General features: G+C 39.1%; 1 long non-coding RNA gene across 1 annotated transcript; it reads right to left on the bottom strand.

The window, feature by feature from the left end:
* Window positions 1-7,542: 7,542 nt before the first annotated feature.
* On the bottom strand, window positions 7,543-22,362 carry LOC141571848 (uncharacterized). Its single transcript, XR_012496905.1, has 4 exons — window positions 22,211-22,362; window positions 21,031-21,173; window positions 15,081-15,253; window positions 7,543-9,634 (listed from the first exon to the last, which is right to left on the bottom strand). It is a non-coding gene; the product is annotated as an uncharacterized LOC141571848 (long non-coding RNA).
* Window positions 22,363-23,609: the final 1,247 nt, after the last annotated feature.

The raw sequence follows: 23,609 nt of genomic DNA, 5'->3' as shown, positions 1-23,609 counted from the left end.
TGACGATTTTATATTATTCACTAAATCCAACAAGCCATGAATGTAGGCTCTATCTATACACATCTAATCTTGGTTTGAAGAGGAATAAGATACATTTAGTCACATACATTTTGTTTTTAATTATAAAAGTTGTGTATGCAGATTAAAGCAGCATAGACATAACATACCAATATAATGTATGTAATTTAAAGTAAATAAAATGAAATCAGTTTGGACTGAACCAGACTTTCTTACCATATTTTTGAAAGTAAGGGATTTATTTTATTTTAGCATTTTTTGGATTAACCATAAAGATGTGTACATACAGAAGCATGAAAAATGGAACCTCTCTTCCCCCTAAACAAAGTGCCATATAATGGAAGCTCTCCACACTGAACTCATGTTTCACAACCAGGAGTTTGTGAACGCAGAAAAAATCTTTTGAGGAAAAAAGGAGTTGTTGAGTGAGTGATTGATGTAATAAAAGCAGGACGCAGGGTCAAATGATCAGGCAACAAATTTCAACTATGTAACTGGGCACCAGGGTGCTCATCAAAGGCCGACTTGTTTGGGAGCGCTATGAAGATTTTTCTCAAATAGACCTTTAATTTGATCTTTGCCAGAATTAGCTATAGAAAGTAAAGGAAATAAATTATTTATGTAACAAACATTTTAATGACAAGGAATCCGACTATTGATAGTATTGCCAGCTCAATTATGAAATTATTTTCTGATCACATAAAAATATTTCAATTCAAATTGACACTGCTCAAGACAGACTTAAGTGATGTTGGTTGAGCAAAACTGAGAAATGAAAGCAAATTAGTTACAAAATTTCACTTTGAAACCCTTTGAAAAACAAATGCATAGAATTGTAAGTGCCAAATCACTTCTTCCCAGAAGGTTTGATCTGGTTTTAGGAGACAGAACTTTAAAGTGTTTGTGAATTAATTCTAGGAAAACTAAGGTTATGATAAGTATACTCTACCGGACATAGGTACAAGAATTAAGAAAAACGGAAAGCAAAATATATTTGTGACAAATGCATAGAGTTCATTTAAAATTCTATGGCACAGTGTATGAGGACATTTAACTTGCTAAGATGAATTGAATTCACTTTCATATGACTAAACCTGAGATTATTTTAAGTGTGAGAAAACTGGTCACATATCCTAAAACTCTTTGTAATCAAAAACAAAATTATGTGAAACCAAAGAATACCAACGTCCTCACAGAGCAACAAATAAATTTGATTCATTAGTTTAATGGAATAAACTATTCATGCCTAATAAGAATTTCGTAAACTGAGAAGAGAAGAAAATGCCTCAAACGTAAGGAGGACTTCTTAGAACCCACCCCCTGTGAAGATGTCTTCTTTAAAGTCAAGGAGAAGACCAGCACCCTCTCACACTGCTGATCTAGACAAGGCAGCATGACAGATGCAACAGAAAAGAAAATGTAAAACAGAAGAGTAAGTAGCAAAAATATTAAACAGGGCTTATTATTTTGGGGCACACTTTTATTGACTGGAACAGAGATCTGCTCACACCTGATTTATTGATTTTTATCATGAGACTTCAGTGAGTAATGGCAAGTGGCACTGGTCCTTTTTTAAAATTGTGGTAAAATATACATAACATAAAATTTACCATTCTAATCATTCTTAAGTGTACAGTTCAGTGGCACTAAGTACATTCCCATTGCTGTAAAACCGTCACCACCATCCACCTCCAGAACCATTTCATCTTCCCAAACTGAAGCTCTGTCCCCATTAAACAGTACCTCCCCATGCCCCGCCCCCAGCCCCTGGCAACCACTGTGCTACTTTCTGTTTCTATGAATAATCTGACTACTTTAGGGACCTCATATTAGTGGAATCATACACTATTTGTCCTTTTGGGTCTGATTTATTTCACTTAGCATGTCTTCAAGGTTTATCTGTGATGTAGCATATGTCAAAATTTTCTTCCTCTTTAAGGCTGGATAGCATTCCATTGCATGTATGTACCACATATTGTTTATTCATTAATCTGTCCACAGACACTTGGGTTGTTTCCATCTTTTGCTTATTGTGAACAATGCTGCTATGAAGAGTGTGCAAATATCTGTTTGAGTTTCTGCTTCGATTATTTTTGGCATATACCCAGAGTATAATTGCTGGATCTATGTTTAAGTTTCTGAGGAACTACCATAATGTTTTCCCCAGTGGATGCACCATTTTACATTTCCACCAATAGTGCACAAATGTTCCAATTTTTACACATCCTCACCAACACTTATTTTCTATTTATTTATTTAAAGCAGTTATCCTCATCAGTGTGGGCACTGGTCCTTTAGAATTCTCTTTTCCATGTGAATTGGGGCACAACATTTAGTTTTAGCCAAGTGGTTCCTAAAGATAAACATCTAAATATATGTTGAGGAAGCACAAAGCCCAGATGATGAAGACAAAGCATGATTCTTTGCTTTTTTGAGACAGTGGAATGTAATCATGCAACTGTTACGTCATCATGTACTGGTGCATGAAGACATGAGCCTATGGACGGGATCGCTCATGCCTGGAAGGTACTCATACACTAGTGTCTCACGGTCTTGGCCAGTTTCAGAGTTTCTTGGAGTAGCTCTTTCAAATCCAGGGACATGGGGGTATTTATTTTTATGGGTGGTCCCATTGCATGATACTTGAACTCTCCTTCTCTCAGACACTGAGATGTGTACTCACTCTCATTTCTATGGCTATTTCTCTTCCCACATCTCAAACCCTCCACCTCTTTATACTCAGTTGAGAAATAAGGAAGTTGCTTCCTATTTATGTATATTTTTTTTCTCTGCTTTATCCCATACCAATTCCCAATACTCTTTTGGTCAGGTGGTTTCAAAATCAAGCTGAAGGAGGACTTCATTGTCAAAAGCCACTTGTATTTCACCACATCAAGATAACAAAACTTTTTCCATCTTTTGTGGTCCGCATTTGCATCTTTACCCAGAAACTCTGAGAATCCAAGCCACCATGACCAGCACAGGGCCGGATACTTGTGGAATTAGAGAAGCTGCCTGAAAGAGGACATGCTCGCACATGAAATGATTGCGAGAAGGCAGAAGCAGGGGACAGAGTCTGATGGGGATGGAACTGGAGGAAACAAAGACATTTGAGATGTGGGGGTCCCCAGCAGGAGAGCTTTGAAAAACAGTATCAAAACCTTTTATTTTTCCCAGTAGGCAATGTGTGACTGGGGAAGGACCACTGCTTGTTTCTGATGTTTAAGACAGGTTAAGGATTTCCAACAATGGATATTTTTAATCATCTATTGGGCAAAAAGGGCGGATTGGGTTTTAAGGAGTATAATAAAGATCAGATATAATCCTTTGCCTTCACAAGCCCGCAATGTAATAAAATAATGTCCAAATACAATCAAGGCTGTACGAGGTACACATAGGTAGTAGAAATGTAATTTCAATGTATATCCTTGAGACACGGAATTTACAAAGTACTCGCAAAAATCCACTTACTTAAGCTATGTAATTTGAGCACATATCTTAGGTAAATATAACAATAGAGATAAATTTTTTACTTTAGTTTCTTGATTGTAAAGAAGAAAGTGTGTTTTAAAGTATGTATTAATAACGATATTGACATTAATATTATAGAATGTAAACCCTATGTATTGTGCATTTTTTTTCAACATGGTAAGCCATGTTGGAGATCACTCACTAAGCTCTGCTTTTACTATAAAAGGTAAGTAGCCAGTGAAATTATTTAATAAATGTATTTGAAAAAAATGTTTCAGTAAGAAAATAAATAGTATCTTGCTATTTTCTCTATGAAACTTCAGAAGAATTGCACTAAATATGGCAGATAAGAGTTATAGCTTTTATCTAAAAAGCAATGTCTTACATTAATAGGAAATTCTGATTCTCTGTTTCTTTATTTTAACAGCATGGACATTTAAACCTTCTTTGTAAAGTAAAGGGAGAAAAAGAGTAATAAAAAGAGAGTTTGGGGAAGGAAGGGAAGTCAGTACGGGCTACCGAAAAAACTCTTTCGCTTCCAGTAGGTCTTAATGTTTAGAATCTCTGAAGTTTTCTTGTGTGCTATGAAAAGCCACAAATTTATCTTTTTCCATTTTCCCAAAGGAGGTTGACCCAAATCCAACAGCAGCAGTTGAAAAATTTCTCTAAGCTTTATCAAATGGCCCCTACGGAGCCCAGCTTAAAATTAAAAGCTCCCCTGACCAGAGGGAATATATGTGACTTTAATAACTGAAATGTGTTTTTACTTTCTATTACAGAGGTCAAAAGGTTTCTAAACAAACCAAATTTATCAATTATTTAGAGCTGATTTCTTCTGAAGTGGTATTTCTGAGATATTATTTGGTGGATAAATTCAATGTTCTAGAGCCAACAGCAGCTTTTTATTCATAACAAATTTCCACTAAACTGAATTTGCTGGGGCAACTTAATTTCCACTATCGTGTTTGCACTGTAGAAATACCAACTGAAGTGTTATAGTGCCTAACTAGTGGGCTTTTCAAAGAAAAATTCCATATAAGCATGCTTATTCAGCACCCCCTACCCCCCGTTTTCTGTTTATTGCTTAAGAAATGAACTGGCTATTCTAGCTACTGGGATTTTATATATATATTTTTTGAAGAATGTTTCAGGGGCTAATATATACATATTAGCCCCTGAAACATTCTTCAAAACCACAGAGGCACATTTACAGTTAAAAACAATATCTTAAACTATACTGTCATCCTAGAGGCCAAAGAAAATGAGATTGTTGTCAAGATTTTGATTAAAGAGATTTTTTTTTTTTTGAATGAAGGAGACATAGGTTTGCATACCCACACGTGTGTGCCAAGAATCACACGTGTGTGTGTACTCGGAGTAGGTCAGGGTCTCTTTTGGAAGATTCTTCTGGAATCTTGATGGACCACTTGGTTGAGAGCTCTGTGTTAGAGAATTCAATAACAGTTTATAGAGCAACTGCTCTTGATTCTTAACACAGTGCATAGCCCATGTAAATATTATGTTTATTATATACTAACTAAACATATATTGGGTTTCTGCCTAACGTCTGCCATTTGGTGTATGCAGAAAACATTATAGAACAGTTCATAAATTCATTTGAAGCTGTGTTAAATGAAAGCAGCCATCCAGAAGCTGAAATTTTTTCATCTTTAAAATAGCAGCCTTCCCAGCTCAAAAGCGGTAGGTTTATTTATGCTGGTGAATGCAACACACCAAAGTAATCACGGAGCTATGCTGCATATTCTGTTTTAATGAAAGCAAATTTTGTTAAGGCAAAAGACTGAGTTCTATTTCCCTTATCAACGTAGGCTTTTATTTTATTGTTATTATTATTATTTTTTGTAAATTCAGAGAAGGGAATAAAAAGCTTTTTCCTCTCGGATATCTATTAGCCTGATCAAGATGGAAATAACAACAATTAGGTTTTCCAGACATCCACTGATAAAGATAAATGAAAAATGAAGGCAGAGAAGAAGAATGTGGTAAGCACAGGAAAGCCATTTTACTTCTCAGGGAACTGGATGGCTGGAGGTGGTGGGGGGTGGTCAGAGGCTAGATCACTTTCACCTCTGAATGGCTGGCTGACATCCAACCGGAACCCGCAAAGACCCCCAAAGGCTACTTTCCACCCTTGTGTGGGCATGGTCTGTGCGGGTGAGGTGGTGGTCTCATGTCCAATAAGCAGAGGGATCGTGTCTTTATCAGAACTGCTGCCATGTGAGGACTGGCTGAGGGTTTTGAACTCTCACCTGTACCCTTCATTCCTGGAATTGGTTCATGGTAGGTTTGGCAGAATTCAACTCCAAATATAACATTTGGAATTTTCATTAGTTCACTGAGTTGACAGTTTCAGCTCTGCAGAAATAGAAGACTAGTGTTCTATGCCACTGCTGCCATTTTTATCACCACATCAAAATATGTATTAAAATGCCTTTGTAAGCAAAGCTTAGGAATTAACACTGAACAAAATGGAATTGAGTTGTCTTGGTAACAACTTTGTGGGGACACTAGGGTTGGGGATGTTGTTACCAAATCAATTAACCAACAGTTTTTTGCTCATGAGGGCAGGGGTTTGGTCTGTTTTGTTCACTGACCTATCTTAAGCACCTCGAACAGTGGCTGACACATGGTATGTACATAACAGAGATCTGTGGACTGAAAGGACCGTCAGTTGTTTGAACAGTGAGTTTAAACCTCAAAGCTAGGAGCATTGCATTTCCCAAGTGTTCACCATTACAGTGGAAATTTAAGGCTCCTGGCTTACTACTGTAAGTAGCACTGCCTTTATAACTCGCCCATAAAAAGAAACTTGACCCTCTGCAGGCAGATCCTATTTTGACCCTGCTTCAGTAAAATATTCTGTTGAGGGAGGCAGTTCCCATCAGGTGTTGAGTATCAGCTCAATATTTGATAAAAAATTCTCCCTCGTGGAGAATTCAGTTCTTTCTGATTGCTAACTGTTTAGGAATTGGTATTTGGCTCAGATGTAGAACTTGGAGTAGCACAGTGATTCTTCCTTAGGAGGTGATAGCAACCAGGTCCATAAAAATTTTCAGTACAACTCAGAGATTCCAGAATATTCACTTCATTCCCTGATACTCTTCCCACACATTATTTGAATGTCTTGGTTAGAATAAAATTCTTCCTGAGCACTGTAGACTTCAGGTCCCCGATGAAATAATAAGTAAGTACAGAATACACCCTCTCAAACCCAGGAGTATCCTGGAGTGGGGTCTGGATGTTCTTAAAATATCACATGACCTTGGGTCCCTTCTGTACCCAGTCTGAGGGTTTGCAGTGCCTATACTAGCAGGAAGTTTGGTTTTTGAGATATGAATAAAGATCATGGATATAGTAACTTTTTTTTTTTTTTTTATCCTAAACTGTTCTTGTCCCTGCAAGGTATGGGCCAGACCAGTGCTTTGGGAATCTCAGTAGAAGGACAAGGTGTCTGATGAGCAGCTGCCTTTTTCTGCTGCTTAGCAGGAAAAGCTACATCCCAAACAAGGACGAGTAGGGATTGAGGACGGACCTTGGTTACTGGACCTGCAGGTAAGGATCTCCTGCTGAACTCATAATTGGAGGAGCACCAGAAAGGGAAAGTGTAGCTGCCAGGAAGGATTCTGTGGGTTCCTTCCCATTCCCCTCCCCGACCCAGTCTGCCCTGGGTGGAAAGGCGGGATTGGAAGTAGTTTTGCATATTGTTACCAAGTCACACAGTAGCGGCTGCAGGTTCCTGTTGTGAGCATTGGCACCTGTGATTTAAATCCCCCGTGTCCTCCTGCTGCTTCTTTAGACTTGTCAGCCATTGTTCTGTAGAAAGCTCAAACAGAAGTAGAACCTGAAAACTGGAGGTTTTCCTAAGTTGTTGTCTGGTTGTTCCATTAGTTCTTATTTTCAACCTGGATTCTAAGTAGGGAGGAAATGGAGCCTATAAGGCTTTGGCTAAACCGTGTCATTTGCTAAGCTGGAAAGAATGAAACTACATGTGGATTAATGTGTAAGAAATGTGACAGTAACAGGATCTGGCACTATATGAAGACAAAATTGAGATATCAGGTTTTGGAACGATGCTAATTATTTCTATTATTATTGTTAATATAATTTTCCACTTAAAGAACAGTTTTCCTAAGTACAAGGGAAAAAAGTCAATAATTTGTGGTCAACTGGGCTTTAAAAATCATCTTTAGTTGTCAAATCAATAAATAATTAGCCCATTAGCGTACTTGTGTCCCGGCATGAATAACACATACTCCCTCTCCCCCCATCCTCCTGACACACACACACACACACTCACATGCTTGTGCATGTGCGCATGCACCTACTGTCAGGACAAATACATTGTCACACCAGTATATTATAAAGAGGTTCACAGAAACACATAGGACCTATGAATGTGTAAAGTGCTGACAGGACAGCCTCTGTCATTGTGAACTCTTAGCCCGTTTCTGTTTTCATACCCAGTTTACTTACTGAGCTCCGGTATTTGTAACGTAGGAAGATATGCTATCTCTAATGCAGGTCTTGTGACTAATTCCTACTGGCTTGTAACAGTGGCTCAGTGAGTGTTTTAGTGTGTATTTGGATTCAATTTTCTATTGATACATATTTTACCCAGTTGTCATGATTATCGTACCATAAAGACAAGTAGATACTGGATTAATCCAAGTGTTTTTAGAGACAATCTGATAATTTCTGGAGAGAAGTGTTGATTTGATTTGCAACACAGAACTGGTGCACCATTTAGTTGTCTAAGACTTAGATGGTAGAAACAATAAGTACTTGTCTTTCCACACAAATGTCAGCCAAAACCCCCATGCCATTCTCTTTTTTGAACACTTTTAAGAAAATGGAAGTTCTAAGATAGTGTAACATTATTTTTCATTATTGCCAATTATAAAAAACAAAACAAAACAAAACAAACCAGGATGGATGCTATGGACTGAATTTTTATGTCCCCCCCGCCCCCAATTTGTATGTGGAAGCCTAATCACTGATGTGATGAAGATGGGGCCCTTGGGAGATAATTAGGTCATGAAGGTGGAGCCCTCACGATAGAATTAGTGCCCTTAGAGGAGAAACAAGAGACGTGATCTCTCTCTCTCCACCATATGAGGATACAGTGAGAAGAGAGCTGTCTGCAAACTAGGAAGAGTTCCCTCACCAGGAACTGAATCACCTGGCACCGCGAACTTGAACTCTCCAGTTTCCAGACCTGAGAAAGAAATGTTTGTTGTTTAAGCCACCCAGTCTCTGATATTTTGCTATAGTGGCCCGAGCTGACAAAGACCCTGGATAACCCTGAAGTGGGTGAGGCAGCTTCACAGAGGACCACAGCCTACACTCATATATGGCAATACTGAAAGTCACCCTCAAAAGGACTGAATTCTCTTTCGTCCATTTTATTTGGAAAATGTTCTATGATGAGTTCTGTCCTGAGTTCCCAGTAAGTGTCAGGTGCTTGAGACCTCTGTGTGGGCGGTCAAGTGTTCACCACCTGCTTCTGCTACCAACCTCACCACCCCCAAGAAGGAGCTGCTGTTTGTTGGTCTTATTGCAGAACTCTATTTTTCCAGCCAGTGAGGCCACTGTGAGTTAAAATTCAGACCCATAAATTTGCTTCTTTCTGTTGCTCTGTTCTTCCTTTCCTGCGGGCTACAGAAGGGGTAATCAGGCTGCTGGTGTACTCTGCCTTCCAGCAATCTCACCCCCACTCTATTACACACACACAGACACACACACACACACACACACACACGCATTCTGGTTCAGCTTTCTCCCTTGATCTCTTTCATTTACTGTTCTACTATGTACCAGGCAGCCTAGACTGGCATATTGGTTTGGGGCTTTGTCACTGTTCCAGGCTCACAGGGGAAGGGTTACCTTAATTTTATTTGCTGCTGCCACTGGAACATATCTGTCCCTTGGGGGCTTTGTGTGGAAAAGTTGCTGTGGTTTGGGCAGGATTCAGGCATTCTTGGGCTTCTTGGACTAACACTGTCAAAGGCTCATCACAGCCTTTATCAGATTCTTTACCATCACTATCTCCTAATGGTCATGGAGGGTGTCAGCATCTTCATTTAACCAGTGAGGAAACTGAGGTCCAAGACTTGCTCAAGGTCCCCTAAATGGGGGCAATAGAAAATAAAGAAGTAAACAAAACCAAAAACATAATCCTGTATTTATCAGTGTTATAAAGATAAAGTAGGAGAGGGCAGAGTCAGTGACAGGGGTGGGATTATTTAATTTGGAATTTTGGAGAACGCTTAGAACACATAAAAGATCATTCTGGTTTGCTTGAATGGGTCCTGTGTTGAGATCACATTGGACTGATTTAACACTCAGTGGGGCCATTCAATCAAGGAATATTGCTAAAGAATTTGATCCACCCACTGTATGTTATGCTTTCATTTATGAAAACTTTCTCACTCATACGCATTTATATTCTTGTGAATTAAAAATTAAGTCTATGTTTTTATGGGCTAAATAAATTACAAAAAAAAAAATTCTGTTCCTTAACCAAGATGTAGTTTTCCAAGATATTATAGCTCAGTGTCAAAGGCCCATGTAGGATGTAACAGAAGCCAGTGAGGGCTCAAGCACTTACAGTTTATGGAAATGCTCCATGATGGACCGGTTCCAAGAGCTGTTTTGACATACTTTGCACATTTGCACAAACTGTTCCTAACCCATTTGGTGCATGTGTGCAAATTAGAAAATAGTGCCCCTTCTCTCGGGATCACCCAGCCCCATGCCCAATAACATGGCTTGGTGAGCCAAGAGTGGGCTGTATTTCAGCCTGCCCTTCCTTGCTCAACTAGGTGCCCTTGGGCAGGGCACAGTATCCAGAACTCTGACAGTCCCTCATCTTTCAGGTAATAGTAATAATTCCCTATATTCTATGACACATCAAAGCGAGTGTACAAATGCCACCTCATTAATTCTCAAAATCATCTTGAGTGATGAATGGGGCAAAGATCCCTATCCTTATTTTATAGTTATGGGACCAAAGTCCAGAGAAGTGACTTCCCCAAAGACACGCTGATCCTAGGTGTCTCTGAGTAGAACCAGAGGTTACTAACCCTTGGCCTTAGTCTTTCAGACTTATCGAGCATCATATGGGTCAGACACATCCATCTATTTCATTCATTTAGTCATTAGTCATTCACGACTTCAGGTTCTTGAGGGAAGGGCTCTGCCTCATTCATCTCTGTTCTGCGAACCTATCACAGCATTCAACACATACTAAGTACGCAACGAATGTTTGTCACATGAACGACAGAATGCATTGGCTGCTCTGATTGTGCCATTACAGACGTGTTCTGCTGATACATTTGGCTGCAAATGACAACTGCCATGCTTCCTCACCTTTTTTTTTCCTTTTTCTTTCTTGCTGCCAAAACTGTGGGTGTTGCTGGCATCCCACTGGCACATTTGTTTTACTGCAAATTCAGTTCACAGCTGCATTGGTCAAAGCTCTGTGAAAAGGGGAGGGGAGCAGGTGAAAGCTCACCCTGCTAAATGGACAGATGCAGGTCTGAGAGACAATAATGAATCTATACCTTCTGCCGCCTTCAGAAAACTGATGTTATTGAAGGAGTGAGGCTGCAGAGGCAGATATCCAAAAACTGGGGCTCCTTTTATAGATGTGTGATCGCTGAGGTTTTCAGCAGCATTTCCCCCTGCTTATTGCCTGCTAGTTTACCTATCATATCTGTCAGGTCCTTCAGAAGACAGAAAAATAACCTTGGAGGGCTCAGAAGAAACCAGCTCAGGCCCCCTCCCCCTGCCATGTGTTGGGTTATTAATAACGTTCAGTTAGAATCTTTGGAGCCTCACAGAGGAGGGGACTTGGCTCATCCTAGTGTCCTCAGCAACAGGAATTCCCCTTCTGAAGATGCTCATGAGATTAGGGGTGAAGTGTCAGAATTCATTAGTCAAATGGATGGTCAACCCTCAAGTAAATGAAGGGCCTTTTGTGAGTAACTCCCAGTCAAAATAACGAAAATCACCCCCAAATTTATTTTCCATAGGTCTAAAAATATGGGGAACCAGTGAGTTACTCTTATGCTGCTCATAATAATGTCATAATTGAATGATCTATAAACGGCATTATGCAAAGGAACATTGAACAAATGCAGCTGAATGCTCTTCGAGTGGAATCTTTTCTTTCTCACAATTAAATGTCATTATGAGGGATTCTACTCTATTTTATATGTAATCAAGACTTGCAAAGTCTCAATATAAACAGCATTTTTATTTGATCAGAGTTCATTATGAGAAGCAACTACTGTATAGAAAGATGTCTGAGATGATACTCTGGACTAGATAGAAGTCAGGATTTACTAAACGGAAGGGGAAAAATGGCTGCCTTGCCAGCCAGGCATACCTTTGCAATCTGGAACATTTCCTGATGTGGCCTTGCTCGGGCTTATAAACCACTGGAATCAATTTCTTTTAAAAACACGTTTTTCAGAAACTTATTACGTACTTTAGAGATATATTATATACCTTCAGCAGCAAAAGAAGAAAAATTACAGGTGCAAAAGCAGCCCATTTTTCTAGCAGCTGAAAATGATGCTGTGTACTAGTCACAGGGGAACAGTAAAAATTACACTGCGACAGCAACAGGGCAGAAGCCCCACAAAGGCACAGCCGAGCGAGTGGCATGGCCAGGGAGTGTGCTAATAAATCAAGATAATTCTCTGCCTGCCTTGAACTTAGACCTGACTACAATTCACTGGTACAGCCGGGGAAAAAAAAAAGTCTGTTAGTGGAATTCAGCTTTACTGGGGGGACGTGATTAGTCACTGGGCAGATTGAGCCTCGATTGCATCTAAATGGTCCACTTTATGAACCATTTATCTTCTGCTCAGACCATTTTCATTACACCAAAAACTGATGCTGAGCCACCAGCTGTAAGATACAGCCTGGTGAAAATTAATAACCTTTTTTTTCTCCCCCTTCTGCAGGACTCCTGCATATGTGAGCAGGAGCATTTATCCCTGTTTTGTTGCTATTTGCATCCCAGCATCCCTGGCAGTCTTTCAATTTCCTCAAGTCTCTTAGCCTTTGCCCCCTGTTTCGCTTTTGCAACACAAACAATCCATCCTGTGCATTTAAAATTCTCTTAGCGCCCTGACATCACGCTATAGCCTTAGAGCAGGGAGCAGTTTACACAGAAAGGGCTCTTATTAATTCCTCTGTCCTGCTTTCCTGCTAAAATATAGGAATCTTGAGATTACTGCTGGGTCCCTTAAAGACCATTTAGAGCTGTGCAATTTAAAAAAGGAGACCTTTATTAATACCTGCTTAGGCTACTGACTGTGGGGAGGGCAAAAGAGGTCTGGCTGTGATGGAAGATAGTCTCTTACTGAAGCAGAGTCACGTGACCTGTAATTCACAGCAGCCTATTGAGCCTTGCGTGGCCACTGAGATATATGCTGATATGATTACAATAACATACAATGAAATTATGGAGTATTAATGGTGCTTAACCACTGTCAGGCATTAAACAGAATTAACAGGAGTCTTTTTCTGAGCAGACATAGTTTTGATAGGGCTGATTAAGGCTTCGGCTATCTAAGGAAGATCATTATAGTATTAATTGGGATACAATGAGCCCAAACTGTGCTGTTTTGGCATATTTCTGCATGCGGCCACATGTTTGGTGAGAAGCTTGGAGGAGTTGTAGGACGCCATGCAACTGTTGTTTCCTTGAGCAGATTTTGTGGTGTCTTCTGTCTTTTTTTTTTCTCTTTTGAAGCACGTTTAAACTACTTTGATAACCAGTTTTCTTTATCCCTAACAAAGGCTAGCCTGTCACTGGTATTGCTAATCAGTTTACAGAGAAATATTTTATGTCTGAGGGAGGATTTTTTGATGATTTTTGAAATTCTTCAGGTGAGATTTGTGTGTGTGTGTGTGTGTGTGTGTGTGTTTAGTATTGTAAAGTTTAGGCAGAAGGTGGAATGGTCGGTTCAGTTATATTTTATATTTTTGAGTATTTATGCTCTGCAGTTATTTTTTTTTCTTCAGTATATGTCATGTGATGGCAGCTGGGGGAAAGTTACTACTCAGTTTTTTTGTTTTCTGTTTTTTAAATATTCCTTCCCTACCATAGGAAATCTTCAATATGGAAAGACATTCTTGACTTTGGAGTATTGAGTTTCTTCCGCTAGACAGGACGCTCAGCAAGGTGATTTTCAAAAAGAGCTTCTTGAGATGGACGGTGGCGGTGGGGGCTTGAGGTCAAAATGAGCCATTGGCTGTAATGAAGGTGGACCACAGTGGTTCTGGAGCGGGTCTTCCCCTTTGTCGGCACAGTGTGTGGAGCTCACCCTAGGCAGCCAGGACCTCGGCGGGGCTGTCTGCTCCCCTCTGATGAGTGCCACGCTCCCACGCTCATCTCTGCAGTTGCAGGGAGCCCCGGGCTGATCTGCATCAATTGCTGGGATGGCCAAATGGAACTGATGAGCTGTGTCCATTCATTTTGTCTAGACGTGGCCTCAATTGACCAGCTGGGTGTGCTCGGCCTGTCTGCTTGACAGCTGCTAACTGTCAATGGGCCATATGTAGCCATGGAAAGTTGCAGACTTTGGAATGCTCAAGGGCACGCACCAAATTCCTTGGGGAGAGAGGTTTTCCACAAGGATGTCTGGGGGCTCTGATGAGCCCACTTTCACCAGTCTCCTTTTTCTTGCAAACTTATGGCCCAAAGGGCAGTGGCTAATCTCAATTAAAAACCTTGGTCAAACAACCACTGTCAAAACTATGTTAAGTGCTCTGTTTCAAAGTAAGGGAGAGCCCAAGAATTGGATGCATATTAATAAAATCTTTGGTGCTACTTGCCTCAGGTGCTTCTCCCCAAGACTTTAGATCTGACTTTAAGCTTAGAAGATGAAAAAGCGAAAGACAACTTTTTGGCTTCTTAACATTATAAACTAACTGAGGTTGTCTCCAGCGAAAGAATGCAAATGGCTTTAATTAAAAAAAAGTGATTATAGCATTAAATTTAGGGATGTGAAGTAAGGATTAGCATTGATCTTGCTTTTGGGGGGCTAATACTTTTCTTTAAATAAGGTTGTTAGAACATGAGGGGCACTTCCAAACAATGTCTCTTCTTTATATTACAAATATGGCAACTGAGGAATTGCCTTTCAGGGGCTATTTTTATTAAAATATATATATATTTTACAAACATAGTACATAACCTTGATGTGAACTTCATTGGCCTACATAGCAGTAACATTAGAAGTTTCAGAAAATGGTGACTATTTTTTTTGGCAGAGTGGGGGGGTGGTAATTACTTTCTCTCTTACCATGGCCAACAAGATTCCTACCTATGCCAGGAGAAATCAGCTGGTAGCAATTTTGGTAGCTAGAACCTCAGTGAGTGCACTGTGACAAAGAGATAAGAACCAAGGCAGATATAGTATACACAAATAATAATAATAATAGTAATAATAATAATAATAACAACAATGAATTGGACGTGGTTTACCCCGCACGGAATATGTAGATAGCAAATGTAGACTAAAGGGCAGTGATAGGGAACGGCCTCGCCTTACCTCCTTCCAAATACTTGTGCTCAGTCTTCCATCTGTTCTGCCTTTGGCCTCCCATCCACAGAGGAGTGTGCTTCCAGCAGAGTCCAAGGTTCATAATCAGCAAGGACAGGCCTAGGAAGCTCCCGGAAGGTGACCAACACCCCTTCAGAGGCATGGCTCGCTCAATATAGAAGCTGCAAGAAAATAAAAGTTCTTTGCTGGGAGGCTGCTAGGGGTGGCAGAGGCCACTGAAAGGGAGTAGGGTAAGAGGAATTTCTTTTGCTTTTGGAAAGGTGTAATTTTATCTCCTCTCTGCAAGCATTAGGGTGAGGCCCTAACATGTTAGTTATGCATGTCAATTTGGGAACTGGATCATTACAGTCATTCTTGGAAACCATGTGTGGGTTTGTGGTGACTGTGAGATTATGAATCGTCTATAAACCAAAGCTGTCCTATGATAGGAACCGGCTCAGTAGCATAGAAAGCACATGTCACTTTGGTCAATGTTTACCGATGCTTGTTGTGTTTCAGGCACAGTGCTATGGGCAGACGCTCCAGAGAACAGTAAAACACTAATTGTTGTTCCCAAGGTGATCAGTGTACTAGGGGAAGAGAGCTCTGTATAGTCCAGAGGTGTCCAAACTGCGGCCCGCGGGCCAACTGCGGCCCGCAATCCATTTTTAATTGGCCCGCAGCAAATTCCAAAAACATATTTAGTTTACTTAAATAAACCAGGTGAGGCAATATACACTTCATCTCGAATGAGTGGCCCGGCTGTTTGTGTATTTTACTGCATATGGCCCTTGGTGAAAAACGTTGAAAAAAGTTTAGACACCCCTGGTATAGTCGATCACTACACAATATGGAAAGTGCTGTAAGAGAGTTGGGTGGGTGTTAGAAGAGAACATTGGGCCAACAATGAATTAGGCCGTGGGGTCAGGATGGGCTTCCAGGGTCTGTCTGCCAGAACAACTGAGGAGACAAGGACACAGGTCAAAAAGGACCAGCAGGTGCCGGGGGTGCTACAAGCAGTTGCCGTGATCCTCCTCCGACGAGGAGAGGGAAGTGAAGCTGGGCTCAGTCATGGTGACCTTGTAGACTGCATTTACTAAGAGGCTGATGGGATCCATGACAAATTTTAAACAGAGGAAGGAAATAATAGATTGTGCATTGGAAAGCTCTGGGATCTACTGCATGGAGGATCGAGCATAGTGGGAAAATGGCAGCTGGCATTTTTCTCACTCAATGCTGCTTCTAAACCCTGACTTTGATATACATACAAAAACCCTTGTCCTTCAAAACTCATGCCATAAGCTCAGCTCTCTCCATCGCTTCTCTTTGTGTCCTCTTCCCTTTGGTCTTGAGGATTTTAGACTGGCTCACAGCCTTCCTTTCCATTCCTGTCCATCCCGTGATCCTGGGGACGTTAAACATCGTGTTACTGGATGTCCCTCCCAGCAACCCAAACTCAATATACTTTGACCATCCTGTATTCAGCAGCTTACGCCCATGACCATTTGGAACTAGCTCTACCTCTGAAATAAACCCTTATGGACTACTTTGGGAACACCTCCCATCTCCAGGTCTTCTTCCCTCGTTGGCATTACATTTTCTCTTTGACCCCTTCCTTTTATCTCCACCCATCAATGTCTGTGGTTTCATTTCCTTTCCAATGGAGCCTGAATTTCGTTGTTCATCATTTCCACCTCCCTCATGGTAGCCCCTCAAGTTTTTCACTTCCTCGACTGCCCCACTGCATCTTCATGCAATCTTGCAAATCTACTTTAGCTAGTTAATTACTTCTTCTGCACCTACACCTGAGATGTGGAGAACTTCTGTAGAAAATTACACAAAGCAATCTCTTTTGGGGTCCCTGATTCATGCTGTTCCTATTTTTCTCAAGGACTACCCTAGACCGTTTCTCTCTCAGGAAGTTGCTTTTCCTCATACTGCACAAAGGAACTTGAGGCTATTTCCTGCAAAATGCATCAACGTCCCTTCAATTATGCCCTTCATTATCAGCTTACCTACCCTTTTCCTCTTTTGTTCTTTTCTTACTTTCTGTCTCCTTATATTCAAGAAGAATGTCCTGTGAGGTGCTCCAGGTCTCATACCGCCAACTTTCTCAAACAATGAGGCCACTAGTTCTCTCCTCTCTCAACTCTGTCTTCCAGCATCCTTATCATCAAATCTACCTTGTCCTTTCGTGACATTCTCAACTCACTCCAACTTGCAAGTGACTCTTTCTCGTTCCCCTTTACTGGGACGCCACTATTAATGCTAGGATGGTGCCTATTCTCTGTCCTTCATCAGCTTTTCTCTCCTTCTCCTCACTCTTTCTGGGCACTCCCATTCACATCCGGGATTTCAACTGCCACCTGAGTAGTAATGATTCTCAAATCCAAATTTAAAAATGTAAATCTTAAGCTTCAGACAGGTATATTAAATTACCTCAGCAATTTTTATCCCTGTGATTGGAATCCCATGTAGAGCTCCAGGGTCCAACACCAGACAACCTGGTTTATAAGGTTGGGGGTTGGTGTGGAAGAGACTTGGGCATCTGCATTTTCTAAAGCTTCTTAGATGATGATGTATGTAAAGCTTTGAGAAACATTGAATTATCAATGGGATATCACCTCTTGAACATTTCATGTACATCTGAAACTTAACATTAATACATGCCATACTGCTATGAACTGAAAGATGTGTGCCCTTTGTGAGGAACGTACTGTTGCAGCCTAGGAAGGCTCTCATTAGCCTGTGGAACATCGGGTCAGTCAGTGAACTGGGGAAGTTAAAGTTAAGTTTGTGGAAGACCAATGGCGTGGAAGAAAGGAATGAAGGGCTTCTCTTATTTTTTTAATTTAAGCATTATGTTTGAAAGAACATAGATCATATATTAGACTATAATTCTAAAGATAAAATAATGTATATTTGGAGGCGATTTTAAAACCAAGCTTAAAAAAAGAAAGCAAAAATAGGAGCTAGGTAAAGACTGCTGCATCTATGCTGACAAACTAGGAAAAGTAATTTTGGCTTCCAAAAGCCTAAGGAATCCTGGAAATCTCCCTGAGGGCAAGGAACATTTCTTAGGCATCCGTGTAGCCTCAGCATCTACTTGGTATCTGACACTCTTTATGCATTCTGTAAATGTATTAAAAAAATTGAGAAATTAAGATATGTTAAAAGTTCTGAGACTCATACATTATCTAGCCTGTTGGTAATTTTTCTTCTAGCTATGCATGTGATTTTCAAAAAAAAATATTTTATTGTGTTAAAACACAAGACGGTATCTACTTCTTAAACAAAATTTTAAGTGTACAATACAGGATAGTTGACTATAGGTACACTGTTGTACAGCAGATTCTAGAACTTATTCATCTTGTTTAACTGAAATTTTATGCCTATTGATTACTATCTCGCCACTTTCTCTTCCTCTCAGCCACTGGTAATCACCATTCCACTCTTGATTTTATGAATTTGATTATTTTAGATATCTTATATAAGTGGAGTCATATAGTAATTGTTTTTTTGTGACTGGCTTATTTCACTTAGCATAATGTCCTCTAGGTTCATCCGTGTTGTCACATATTGCAGAATTTCCTTCTTTTTAAAGACTGAATAGTATTCCTTTGTATGTATATACTACATTTTCTTTATCCATTCATCTGTTGATGGACATTTAGGTTGTTTTTACATCTTGAGTGCTGTTAATAATGCTTCAATCAACATGTGTGTGCGACTATCTACTCAAGATTCTGATTTTTATTCTTTTGGATAAATATCCAGAAATAGGATTATTGGATCATATGGTAATTATATTTTTAATTTTTTGTGGAACCTCCATACTGTTTTCTATAGTGGCTGCACCAATTTACATTCCCATCAACAGTGCACAAGGGTTCCAATTTCTCCTTATTCTCGCCAACACTTGTTATCTTGTTTTTTTGACATGTGTAAGGTGGTATCTCATTGTTTTGATTTGCATTGCCCTGGAAATTAGTGGTGTAGAGCATTTGTATGTCTTTGGAGAAATAGTGAATCAAGTCCTTAACCCAAGTTTTAATCAGGTGTCAATATATATATATATATATATGCTATTGAGCTGTAGAAGTGACTTGTAGGTAATTTTAAGCTTAGTCTGACACAGTGCGCACCATTCCCATAATTTAAATTGGTTAACTTAAAATGTTAATTTTTTTCATTAATATAAGGAAAAGCAAAATATCTGTGACAATTCACTTATCAAAACTCAAAGTGCCACACTGTGTTGGATCCTAGATGGAAGGAAAGCAAATAAAAAGATCAGGAAAGGCCCGAGGTACACCCCACCAAAAACTCACCCTCCATGACATTTATCTGAGAGGACAGAGGGTGTGTAAATGCACCTTCATTGAAACCAAAGTGTAGCCTATGGAAGTTAGTGAAACAGAGGAGCACAGCATATATTTTGCTTATTATACTGTGTGCTTCTTTGTTAGGTTTATAACGGAAAGAGTCTTCCCTTGGAGATCATACCAGCATTTATTTCAAATCAATGTTAAAAATTAAATGGTAATCCTCAAGGGGAGGGAGACTCTTCCATAACCACCACTTCCTATTGGAAATCTTTCTTTCATGTTTCTGCTTAGTACTCAATCCAGGGTTTGGAATTAATTAAAAGATATCCTTTCTCTAATCTTTAGATAATTAGCTTCAAAGATTTTTTTCAAAATGTTGTAATAACTTTATCTTTTATGTGTAAATTCAGAACTGTTTCTATCTGGGCAATAATAATTCAGTAGTAGTTAGTAATTGAGGAAAAGGAATTTTTGTCAGTTTTTTGAGTGGTTGTAGTTTAGTCATTGAAAATAAGTATTTCTTATGAAACAGTTTTTAGACTTTTTGTATAAGACTAAAGGACAAGTAAAGCATTCCATACAGACTTCTAAAAACTAGAGCTGGTGAGTACAATATACGTTTTAGCATCTCGTGTTGAGGACAGGGAAAATACAATTGCAAAGAAAATGTAAATATCTTTAATTATAAAACTATTGCTATCAAATGAAAACTTTTTAGTTGCCTCTTGACTATCTTCAAGAAGGCAGAATAAGGAAAACGGCGTTAAATTACAAGAAAATTTTCAGTTAGGTATAAGTTCAACCTTTAAAGACTCTTTTTTCTTCAGAGAAGCTGTGAAGGACTAAAGATAGGGGAAATTCTTCAACATTCCTTCCATTACAGGCAGAATCTAATTCTCTTGTCCTTGAATCAATGTGACCTGATTAACAAAAATAAAATGCAGCAAAAAGTACATTGTCAAACTTCTGAGGCCAACTCATAAGAAGGCTGGTGGGTTTTGCCTGAGTCTCTGAGAACAATCATTTTGGAGCTTGAATCTCTGAAAGTCTGATATCCTGACACTACCATGTTGTGAGGAAGCCCAAGCTAGCCGTGGAGAGGTGCCAGATGTGTGGAAGAGGAAGCTTTCAGATGATCCAGCCTCATGCACATCTACCTGCAACTATACGAAGAATCCCAAGTGAGAATCACCTAGCTGAACCTGTCACTCCCAAACTGTGAGAAGTCATAACAAATTTCAGGCCACCAAATTTTGCAGTAGTTTTTTTATGCAAGGTTTTTATAACCGGAATAGTAGGTGCTTTACAATCTCAGGAAAAAAAAAAATCTTGGAGGGGGCATAAAATACCCTTATCTGGAGATGATGAATATGAGTAACAATATCTGACTTAACAGTGAAGGCATGGGTTTTTCTTATCTGAGTTAATTTGGATACAATATTAATGACCTAAGAGGGTGGTCAGTCCTCCATTATTGCCTTTCTACCTCTTTTTCTCTAGTGTGTTAATCATCTACCCTCAACCCTCAGGTGATTAGTTTGTTTATGTTTATTTTCTTGTCTGTGAAAACTATTTTCCAGAAAAGTATCTGGTAGTTACATAGTTACAATACAATGGTTGCTTAGACTTACTGTTTGATCTCTGTCGATTTGTTGATTCATTCAGAAAGGATATATTTACTGTGCTGTTTGCTAATCACTGTGCCAATCACTGTGAGCACAGAGGAATACACAAGTTCGTCAGGGTTTCTGCCGGTCTTGTAGGGACTTGGAACCTAGGTGGGATAGCATTAACTAAATAAGTGATTGGATTTTCCCGGGTCAAAGTCTAAAGGCAAAAGAATGCATATATAGCTATGGAAATGAAGGCATTTGGGACTTAGATGCTAGACATTTTATTTTAGAGCTAGGCAGCCATCCTAATATCTGAACATTACATGTCCTTCTAAAACTGGCTCTGTGGAACGACTGCCTAACCTTCTCAATATTCCTTCTCAGTCTGAGATGCTGTGTTCTCATTTCTGAAACCAGTTCTAAAATTCCCAAGGCAGAGAGGTTAAAGGCCTTGGATTCATCCACCTTACCTAGTCTACCTGGCTCCTGATTGTCAGTGGGTCAAGAATTGCTATCAATTGATCAAAATTATTTACTAGCTTCCATGACCCAGGCACTGTGCTGGATCCAGGGGGAGAAAAAAACAAAACAAAACACATCAGAAAGCTCATAACATAGTAGGGGAGAAAGAGGAATGAGTAAATGATTACAGTACAGAGGAAGAAATGCTGTAGTAAAATCAGATAACAATGCTAACAGATCTTAAGTAAAACTATAGGAAGGCAAAATGACGTTTACATGTAAGGATTTGATAGATGACGAAGGCATTCTAAATCAATGGGGAAAGGAAGGTGAATAAAAGATGCTGGGACAATTCGATCTCTTTTGAGGGAAAATGACATTACAGTCTCAATTCATATCATATCTCCAAATAAATTCTACAGGAATTAGAGAAAATATATTAAAAAAACCCATAACAATTGGAAAAAAATTATAATGAACGTCTACCTAATCTTTGACTGGGTAAGGACTTAACAAGAAAAAGATCACAAAGGAAAATATTAATAAATGTAACCATATAAAGATGGAAAAGATTTTATGGGAAAAAATCTCAAGAAAAGAACACATTGGAAAATATTTATAACTAATATAAAGGATAAAAATTTAACACCTCTGATGTATGAAGAACCCATTCAAATCAGTAAGATAAACAAAGACTTCAGTAGATAATTGGCTAAGGATATGAAAGACAACTCACAAAAGAGAAATACAGGGGTGGCTGGTTAGCTCAGTTGGTTAGAGATCGGTGCTCTTAACAACAAGATTGCTGGTTCGACCCCCACATGGGCCACTGTGAACTGCACCCTCCACAACTAGTTTGAAACAACTACTTGACTTGGAGCTGGTGGATCCTGGAAAACCGCACTTAAAATAAAAAAGAAAAAAATATAAATAATTAATAACATGTAAAGTAATGTTCAGTTTTGCTATAATCATGAACTCATAGTTTTAACCATATAAAATTAGTAAAATTAAACACTTTTATGGTACTTAATCCTGTCATGGTTTCTGTTTGGTTCAGATATGCTGCTGGTGGCAGTATAAATTGGCAACCTCTTTCTGAATGGCAAATTAGCAATATAGATAAAGATCCTTTAAAATAGCCATGCCATTTTCCCCAGGACTTGCCCCTCCTCTATGAATTGGTCCCAAGGAGCAGTTGTGTATGTTAATAAGGATGTCTGCATAAAGATGTTCATTGCAGTAGCAAATAATATAAAATACTTGGAAACAAAATAAATGACCACAACTAAGCAGAACATGGTAGCTTGCATAATGGCATATTATGTAGCTATTTTAAAAATATGTTTTTGATATGTTCTTTTAGCAATAATCCTCCCTTAGATAAACCTCATTGGCTACAATACTGCCACTGCACAAATCTTGATACATTTCTAAGGTCATAGAAAATGGTTTTGATATAATAAGTAACAAAAAAGCAATGCACATAATAGTGTCTAAAATGATCTAATCTCTAAATAATTATAGAAAAATGTGCAAGAATTTATCTTTTTTCACTGATTGGTGGATGTATTAATGATTTTTTTCTAGCTTTATACACTAATATATGATTCATTTTCAATATTTTCCAAATCAGTTTATTTTACTTAAACATTAGAAAAATACAAAATAAAAATACCATGTTTGCAAATAACTTTTATGGATGACAAAATGCTTCGTGTATTCATTTATTCATCCAACATCTGTTGACTCCTATTACATATCATGCACTGTTTCAGGTGCATAGGTATTTCAGTCCAATATGGGGCTTACATTTTATTAGGTTGGTGCTAAAGCAGTTGCAGTTTAAAAGATTAACAATAATTGCAAAACCCACACTTTTGCACCAACCTATAGCAGTGGGTAACAGCAAATGAACAATAACCTTATCAAAATAGTGAGTTATATACTATGTTAGAGGATGATACGAGTGCTATGGTAAAAAGAAAAAGCAAAGTAGAATAATAGGAATGGAAAATCAAAAAAGGCAGGGATGTTGTGGGGAGACATGGATAAGGGATGCAGACAGGTGGGGTGAGGTAGTAAGTCAATAGTTGTGTTAGGCTCATTAGGAAGGTAACCTATGAGCAAAAGAC

The sequence above is a fragment of the Rhinolophus sinicus genome, linkage group LG05 (genome assembly GCF_036562045.2).
Source record: "Rhinolophus sinicus isolate RSC01 linkage group LG05, ASM3656204v1, whole genome shotgun sequence".
Lineage (NCBI taxonomy): Eukaryota > Metazoa > Chordata > Mammalia > Chiroptera > Rhinolophidae > Rhinolophus > Rhinolophus sinicus.
This window is presented reverse-complemented; position numbering and strand designations above follow the sequence as displayed.